This window comes from Neophocaena asiaeorientalis, unplaced genomic scaffold (assembly GCF_003031525.2).
Source record: "Neophocaena asiaeorientalis asiaeorientalis breed wild unplaced genomic scaffold, Neophocaena_asiaeorientalis_V1.1 scaffold118, whole genome shotgun sequence".
In the NCBI taxonomy this organism is placed as follows: Eukaryota; Metazoa; Chordata; class Mammalia; order Artiodactyla; family Phocoenidae; genus Neophocaena; species Neophocaena asiaeorientalis.
Window position 1 is genome coordinate 342,075 of NW_020175528.1, and position 9,841 is coordinate 351,915.

The following is a 9,841-nucleotide window of genomic DNA, read 5'->3' on the forward strand; positions in this document are numbered from 1 at the left end:
AAATAAAATCTTTTGTTTACTCTTCAGTTTAGAGAAGACTAGAAGGTAGAAAAATAAGTCTGGGAAAGAAAAGAAATATGGACAAGCTTAGCAAATTGGGAAAGGATTTCCCAAGAGTTTGAGTGCAATTGATCAACAGATCTTAAAGTCTTACCTGGTCAGTTTCTAGGATGACTGTTTCAACCCTGTCTTTTTGCTGCTGCTGGGAGAATTCCAAGTGGAAGTTCAGCCAGCAGTGTCTCTGTCAGTACTCTACATACACCCTTCCCTCCCTATTCTATTCCCACCCTTTCATGAGAAGTTGAGGAAGTGAAAATAATTCCTTGAGGAAAAGTCTAGTTGGTATTTTTAAAATATATACATGTCTCATCACTTAGCAAAGTGGTGAGTAGGAGAATGAATAAGAACCTAGTTTCTCCCTTCAAAAGGGCTACAATTTATAAGAAGTACCAATAAAATACTCAGGATAAAATAACCAGCTGGGGAGATAATTTTCATAAGGGAGGCAGAATTTGAGGTGGACCTTTGGACCACAAAAATCCAGTTTGTTTGGAAAATGGTATTCATATAGAATGGCAGTGAGGGAGAAGGCTGGAAATGAAGGATGGGGCTAAAATCTGCAAATTTACTTTAATAGGGAGGAATCGGGCTTTGATTCAGTAAGCACTCGGGAAAAATTAAGCCAGAAAAAAAACATGTTCATATATGCCCTCTATAAGATTTATCTTTTGTTGATGCGTATGAAGAAATAGATTGGAACAGTGAGATACTATACAAGTTTGGAGGAAGTGGGTGTGGAAATAATAATATTGAATAGATTTCACTGAGTGCCCAATTTTGTACCCAGCATTGAAATATGCACTTTGCCTACTGCAATTCATATAGTAATACTGAAAGATAGCCATTATTTTCTCCAACTTATAGATGAAACACTGGGGCCCAAATGAGTTGAGCAAATATGCTCCATGCCACACTGCTCCAGAGTTGGTGACATACTTGAGATCTGAACCCAAGTTTATCTCCAAAATGAATGCTCTTTTTACTGGACTGTGAGTTCTTCCTTTCTCACTAAGAAGCTAGAATCAACAGGGTACACAAATAATTTGCATTTGTTTTGTGAGTTAGGGAATTGGGAGGCATCCTAATGCTCATGTTTTGAAAATAGTGAACCCAGAGGAATATCTTTAATTAGGGGAAGAAGTGGAGCCAGTAAATGACACAGTAAAGGAACAATTTGAATAAGGCAGCAAGGAAAACTGTATGCCACAGAAGGGAAGGGAGGTAGAATATAATAGGGTGACTAGCAGTGTGGATGGCTTTAGAGAACTTAAGGAAACTTGGTGTTTGGAGAAAAAAAAAAAACTATTGTCAGTGAATTAGATGATTATGAGGACACTAGTAGCCTTAAAAAAATTTTTTTTTTCAGTTGAGTAATGCTAGGGGAAGCAGGTTTGCAAGGGATTAAGAAAGGATTGGATGATAAAGAAGTGGAAGTGGTGGGTATAAACTATTTTACCAAAAGTTTAGTCATGGAAAGACAAATGTTGATGTCCTACGGAAAGTGGATTGATTGCTCCTATATTTGGGGTATAGCTGACGTTAATTACTTCATGATGACACTCCACGTGGATGCATGCAACTGAATGGACCTTTACAGTATGAGTTAGGAACTAGCCAGACAAGTGTCAAGAGGGTATATGTAGGGCATTTTAAGTGGAGAGACTTGAGAGTTCGATTTTTCCAGAGAACTAAAAGTAGTTTGGCATGCTTGGACCAGAGAGTAAGAAGGGGGAGGAGTGAGAAATGGGACTAGAAAGATAGATGACGCTCAGATCCTTGAAAGTCCATGATTGCCAGTTTAAGAAGTCTGGACTTTACCCTGAAGGACCTAGGGAAGCACTGAAGAATGTTAAGTAGGGTAATCTTCACGCTCTAGTATTGATTCATCATTCCATGTCAGTTACTTTCCCTATTAAAGGAAATGTTAAGGTTCTCAGCTGGATTTCTGCATGAAGTGAATGAAAGTGGGAGTCTTGACCACATAATCACATACTAACCAGCAGGAGACTGAATTGAATTGGAGAACCACTGAGTTGTCTTCCAAGAAGAATGAAGCTTAATAAGCTTGCCTGACAGAGGCAAAGCTTTGACGGATTGCAAAAGCACTGATCAACTACAATGTGCTGTACACTTTGTATGATTACGTCCTCAGAATTTAAAATCTGTTCAATTTACTCCGTGTGAGTTTGACATGGGATTTGGGATAGAGGGAATGTTCACTTTTGTGTACTTGAGAGTGTAAATATCCAGATTGTTAGTCATGTTTTTGACACGAGTATATTTTACCTTCTTAAAAATGGCATTCACCCTATGTCTCTTTAATAAACCTATTTAGAGGAGGCAGGGTTTAAAGTGAGCTTTGAATGAATGAAGGCAGTGATTTCATAGGTAGCAATTGCTACACATTGTAAATATGGCAGCAGAGTTTTGGGACTTGGTCATTTAGTGACCTCCATAATGGTCCACACCCTGGACATTCTATATCCAGCTCTTCACATGTGGAGTGCTAAGACAACCTGTGGTTAAGTCATGCCCAGCAGGTTCTGGAGACTTCTTTGACTCAGGGTTGTCTTGTGGAATGAACTCTCTGGGTCTCAGTTTCGTTACCTACAAGATAATGTTGGAAAAATGAACTCTAAAGTCCCTTTCTACTCCAAGTTTCTTTAGAATTTTGAGTCTGTGATTCTATATTTTCGTCAAATGAAATGGGCAAAGGGCGTGGCTGCAGGATATATTAGACATTTTTTACTTCATTCATGTGCCAGTGAAGTAGTTCTTCCTGCATATTTTATAGTATGCATTGCTCTTTTTCTCAGGAAGCCACCTTAAATCAGCAAATGTTTGTTGAGGCTTTATTATGCTTGAAACAGTGCTGTATAAATTTGAGGGTCCTGGAACTCAGGGCAAGGAGCCTGATGGGTGTGAGGGGACCAGCGGCAGAGGCCCAAGTGTGCATGGTATGCAGAGGTCCTGGGGGGACATTCTCTGACAATCAATGCTTAACTTTCTTTCCAGAGAAAAGACTTTACAAAGTTTTATATAAGCAAATTGAGAGGTTTAGAGCAATGATGTTTCCTTAAGAATTATGTGCTTGTAAATGATAGTGCTGCATATAAATAAATGAATAATAATGACAGATAGCCTGGATATCTGGCACATAGCAGTTACCTTTAAATTAATTGAAAAAAAATTTAATGTAAAAGTGAAATATCTGGAGTGACAAGGCACTGCACAGTATAATTTCGATCAAATTGCCTTATTCCACTGTCTTCTAAAGAATTTGTCAGCCCAAGTTGATCTAAGGGCATTACTGAATTTGAATTCAAATGTAGTTCAAGCTCCAAGTTTTAAAGTCCTTGAGCTCTGAACTCATGATATGGTTTTGTACCTGAAGATGATAATCCAAATTATACTGAGCTGTACTGCTACAGGACTTTTCACTTGATGTCAAAGCAACTTCATATTGATAATGCTTGATCCAGTCATTAAAATCCAAATATAGGAAGAAGAAAGTGTTTTCTTTGCTAAATATGGCCATACTTTGGTGCATCTGACAGTGACAATGAATACAGAGATAACTTTATCCTGAAAAGATTTATATATAAAGTGAATGTTAATTGGATCATATATATATATCCATTCATACAGACATACAGACATACATATATAGGTAAAGTCAATATCTGAGGGAGGTAGAAAAAGATTACAGGTGCTTTTGGTTATATTTTCTAACTTTTCTATTATAAACATATACTGTAATAAAGAAAATAAATTACTTTATGCAAATATAAAATGTAGCAAAGGAGCTTTTCATTTAAAGGAAGCTTAGTTTGAATCTGACTATAAAGCAAAGAAATACCTCTTATTTTCTGCATAAATCTCGATTTTCATTTTATAAAGCCCATTTGAGGTGCAACAAAATGGTATGGTCACATCCAGGAGTGAACAGTTGCCAAGGTAGAATATGCAATCCTTGTTTGAGGGTTTTGAGAAAGGATTTTTTTGGTAAGGTGTGTTCCTGGTAAAACTAGACAAGAAGGCAGCTTTGTTGAAAGGTTTAAAGTTGCAAGGGAGAAAGGTGAGGCAGTGATCAGGGAGCAGGGGAAGGATGAGACCCACTAAGGAGACTGGTGGAAGGGCTGGAAGGGCTCATGTTCAGCAGGTATGTATTTGTATGTCAACAAATGTATTCATGTACAAGTTATTAGATAGCTGCTACCTTGAATGACTCCACCATCCTAGCTGAAGCTGATCAGGTCTCTCCCCTGGGTTTCTCCCTATTGTGGCCACGAAAGGGATAACAATTTACACTGCAATAGGCCCCCAGGCCCCTGATCTTGTGCAACAGCCAGCATCTAGTCTGATATTACACAACTCTTCTGATTGATGAGTGCTGGTGCCTGAGTACTGTTAAGTATTTTGAGCATCAACCCTGCCTGTAAGGTAAGGATAATGAACTGGTCCTTGATGCATCTATTTGAGGAATCAATGAAAGGAGAAAGCAGGTATTTTACACTGACGAGCTATCTTCACAGTAGGGCAAATAAGCGTAATTGGTCTTTGGCAGCTACTTCCAACCTTTCAGGTACCCTCTTCTCCCTTTCCCACCAACTCTGTGTGTGGTTACAAGGACTTGTTCTATGACTTTCTCAAATATTGGACTGATAAACTCATCACCTAGCCCATCACTTTAAAGTGTAATCAATCATCATGGGTTTTTCAAGCCTCTCTCAGAGTGTCCAGAATTTTATAGGGGACCACACTCTAGGAAAGGGGACCAAATTCATTTTTGAATGGCGTTTTTTTTTTTTTGTGGTTGTATATAGAATTCTAGGTTAGCACTAATTTTCTTTGAGCACATTAAAGCTGTATCAGTCTACCCTTTTCTGACTTGCTGTTAAAAGTCCTTTGTCAGTTCCTCCTTTGATGATAATTTTTTTCTCTGGTTGCTTTAAGATTTTCTCTCTGTCTTGGTTTTCTGAAGTTTCATTATGAGTTGTTGAGGCATGGGTTTTGTTTTATTCTGCTTGGGATCCCCTGAGTGTCTTAAATCTGTGAATAGGTATCTTTCATCAGTTCTGAGAGATTCTCAACCCCTGTCCTCTTTTCCCTCTTTTGTCTCTTCCTGGCATGCCAAAGTTAGAACTTTGTACCGCATTCTCCACATCTTCTCCACACTTCTGTGTATTTTTTCCATTTTCTTCTCTCAGTCCTGCATGCTGTATAAGGTCTTCTGCCCCACCTTCCAGTTCATTATTTCTCCCTCATAGTGTCAGTATGTTGCAAACGTGATTATTGAGTTTTAAATTTCAATTACTATCTTTATTTTTAGTTTGGTTCTTTTTTTCAGATATAGTATGTAACTTTTCATAGTCTCCTTACAGTTCTTTTCAAGGTTGTCATTTCCATAAACATGGAAACCTGGGTTTTTAAACCTGGCTCTAACAGCAGAAGTCTCTGTGGGTATATTTCTTCTGTCTGTCGTTTTGCTGGTTCTTGTTCCCTTTATGCTTAGTTATCTTTGATTGGATAACTGGTCACTGTCTTTAAATTATTTTGGGGGGTACTCTGAAGACTAGTGTGAATGTGTCCCCCTCCAGAGAGGTTTTATTTTGTTTTTTTCCAGGCACCTGATAACAATTTAGACCTCTTCACACCGAATTCATGGCTTAAATGCCTCTGGCCCACCCAGGCTAAGTGTACCCACAGTACAAACCCACAACAGGGTATTCTGTGGCTACAAATTCTTGAAGACTTTTTGTCCCTTTTCTTTTTAATTCTTTTGCCTTGCTTATTGCCATGGCAGGCTTTCCTGCAGTCCCTTGATGTTGAGGGGTAGGGAAGGCAGATTTAGATCTGGTTTAGCCTCAATCTGTGTGTGTATTAATTTGGGGAAATTATAAGACTTATGTCCTATAAGACTCTTCAGTTTCTGTGGGTTCCAGGCCTTTACTTGTGCCCATCTAGCCTGTTGTGGCCACAGCAGTAATGACAGATGATCTTAGGGGTTTTGATCATCCAATAGTCTTCCCGCCATTTCTATAGCAGGCTTTCATCCAGATATTGACCTGGAAGTTCTTTATTGTGTTTTCAAATCTTTGATTATTTTAAGGTAGTGGTATTTATTTAAATCTATTTTAGCAGTAGTTTTTACTGTTGTTTTCAGCAAGAGTTTTGATCTGAGTATACCAGCTTGCTATTAACAGAAACCAGAAGCCTCGAGAGAGTTTATAATTGGGTCTTAATGAAGGCATTTTGGGCATGAAAAACAAAAACGATGAGAAATTATCCCAATTTAGAATGGAGGAAAGAGATCTAGGCTGAAATGGCAAGGAGCATATGCTAACTCTATGCTTTTAAAGGAGGTGAGATAGAACCCTTCACAGTACTCCTGAAAACTGACCCCACTATGGGTGATGTGGCAGGAAAACATTTTGACATATTTGACAAGAATTTTCCCCATGTTCCTTCATGTGCCTATTTTCTGCCAGCATCTCTCAGCCTTGACTCTCCAACAACCTCTGTTCAATCATCTGTCTCAGGTTCTCCCTCCATTCTTTCCACCACTGCTGCCTCTCTCACCTGGGTCAGAATATGAGGGAAAGGTTCACAGCAGTCACTAGTATTCCCAAATTACAGTGGAATATTCTCCCAAGGGGAAAAAAGGTATATATACATGTACTTTTCATACAGTTTCAAGATTTCATGGAAACCGTGTAAAAACTCCAAGCACCAAGACTATGATACAGACAATACAATCAAATTCAATAAACATTTCCTGATGACCTGTTATGTGCTAGGAATCATGCAGAGTCCTAGATCTAGATAAAAGAGACACCATTCCTATCCTAAAGGTGCTTGAGCTTACTGTGATAATATGATAAAAACATTGTCCTCACAAACATATCCAGGGTGAGTACTCTTTAAAGGACTTTATACAATTATTTTGCCTGCTTAAAAAAAACCCACCCAAACCCAGGAAGATCGGATGCACTACAAATTCCAATTACAGCAGAAAAAGTAGGGGGCTAGCTACAGATTTTAATGGCCTGTAGCCACATGGCTAAACAAGTAAAGAATGAAGGACACAGTGCAGTGGTCACACTGCAGGAATCAGCAGTGCTTACACAAGAGGCTCCTCCCCCTGTACCCTGGACATGGAAGGCCATGTTCCCATACGGAGCTGGGACCAATGGCAGTGGTAAGAGGGCATCCATGGGACACCAACGAGAAATACAAGGTGTACACAGCCCCTAAGAGCCCTGGACAAGGAGGAACATCAGTCTTGTATTTGATATTTGGGGAGAAGGCAGAAAGACTAGAAATTTAGCCACACCTTCCAACAGTCAAGATTACAGTGAAGAGGGCTCTTAATGCAGCTTTAGAACATTTTCAGATCAAATGTGTTCCCTCTGTCTTATTCTCTACCATTTTCTTTGCAATTTGCTGAAAGGCTGATGCGTACAACAAAACCCTGAGTAGGATTCACCAGTGAGTTAAGACAGAGTGAGTTCTTTAGTCTGTGACTGCATAGTGAAATTGCATCACGCACTTAAATTTATACAAATTCAGCTATTTGATCTCAGAAATAAAAGAATAATTTAAATGATATTAGCAGTACCTCTCTCCTCTTGGAATGAACACAAGCCAGAAGTGAATCTGCCTTTCCTTCCAAACACCTCAGTTCCTTTGTACCGCCCATGATGAGAACCTGTTCCCTCACTGGATGAGAGCCTGGGGTTTAAAAACAGGTGATATTCCTATCACTTGTCCTTAAATGCAATCCATCTGTGTCCTCTAGTACTTGACAGTAATCAAAGTGGAAAATGGCTATGCTGGATTTATGGAAAGGCCATATGTCAGTCTCCAGCATGGCTCCTTTCTAAGGATGTGTTTAAGGGTTATTTTGTCATGATTTTGTATAATATGCTAAATGTGGAATCCAAACCTTGCTGGTGTGACTCTAAGTGCAAAACATCTCCTTTTTTTGTTGAGAAAGAGCAATTTAGACAACTAACTAGCACATTTAGGTTGCTAAAAGGATAGTTTGCCATGAAGAATTTAGTTTGACTATTTCAATTCAATGGCTTTTTACAGAAGACCTACTGTGTGCAAAGCATTGTTAGGTGCTGCTGGGGATTTGGTGAAGATTCCTGGTATTCAATAGTTTTAACTGCCTGTATTGAGCTTCACCGAGAAGGTGAAAACCAAAGACAAAAGGAGGAGGGTGGGATACCATCTGCCTTGGGAGATTGAGGAAGGCTTCTGGGAGGAGGAGACACTTAAGAATAGTCCAGATTTCAGCTGATGGCTAGTAACAACAGTTGGCCATCTGCCACAGGGTTTGGCGCTTCATCCAGCAATCCTGAAAGTATCTCCATTTTGTAGATGAGAAATCTGGTGGTTGCAAAGGTTAAATAACTTGCTCCAGGTCACAGTATGTGAAAGAGCTGGGCCTCAAATCCAGATGAGTCTTGTAAGGTAACAGCCCTACCTATTATAAGGATAATGTTAACTTAACCAGGTCCCAGAACACTCAATAATAAACGAGCACTTGGAAAATGGCTTCCCTTCCCATCTTTCTATATTGTGTCTCTTTACAGCATCTAGCTCAGAAGTAAATGTTTAAGAAAAGGACCAAGAAAAAATGGGCTGGAGGATGGGGTTGAGGTGTGTAGGGCAGGAAACTGGTACAAATCATTGGGGCCTGGCAGGCTGGAAGAGGACCCAGTGCAAATCCCATGTAAAGGTTTCTAGCTGGTCTTCTATTGCTAAGGAGTTGAAAATAAGATCTTCACGAGGACACCTAAACCTACTATCTATAAATATTTGTTGACTGATTTCCAGAAAAAATACACACACACACACACACACACACACACACACACACACACACTAATATATGGTATATATCTAATACACCATATCTATTTATCTATCTGTCTATCTGGATATCATGTGAGGGTAGCCATTTTTATTTTTTTCTAACTCATCTACAGTGAGTAGATGTTTGTGTGCTCAGTATGTCCTTCCCATGTGGGGTATTTCCCCATCCCCTGGCAGCTTGGATTTAAGCATGGCCATGTGGCCTCAGTACAGACTGTCAGAGTGTTCCTGTCCGAGCTGAATCTTGAGAGACTGGTCAGCTGGTGATAATTCACAGTGGAATCCAACAGTATAGCGGGCATGTCCAGGGTGATAAGCTGCAGTAGCACCAATGGACAGGATGCAGGACCATGATGCCTACGCAGTGCCCATGGCACTATGCTACATACACAGATCCTTGGTGGAATCATGGGTGGGCCTTGTTCCCCAGCAAATACGCATCTGATACAAACCTAGAGTTAGTGTCTGTTGTTTCCAATAAAGAGCCCTGCGTAGTACAGCATCCAATAACCTGCCCACAAACAAAAGATGGTATGGTCCTCTCAACTGTAGTTTTGAAACCTGAAAGAAAGCCCCAGATGTCACGTTGATTTTAACAATAGCCAAACCAAGTTTGGGGTAGCAAGTAGCCATTCCAAATTAGCCCTGGGTTTGGTTATCATTTATGGAAATTATGCTCTTCTCTCTCTTAGATATATGGGTGGTAAGGAAACAGTCTGAATCAACCATCAAACCAGGCCTGACCCTCGGCTCTGTGTGGCTCAGCTGATTTCTTGGTTGGTTTCTTATTTTATCAGAAGCCAGGTCAGACTGTCCAGGTGCAATGTTCATAAAAACCAAAGCCTTAGTGTGAACATTTTCTGCAAGGTCAGAGTAATTTACAGTCTGTCCAGAG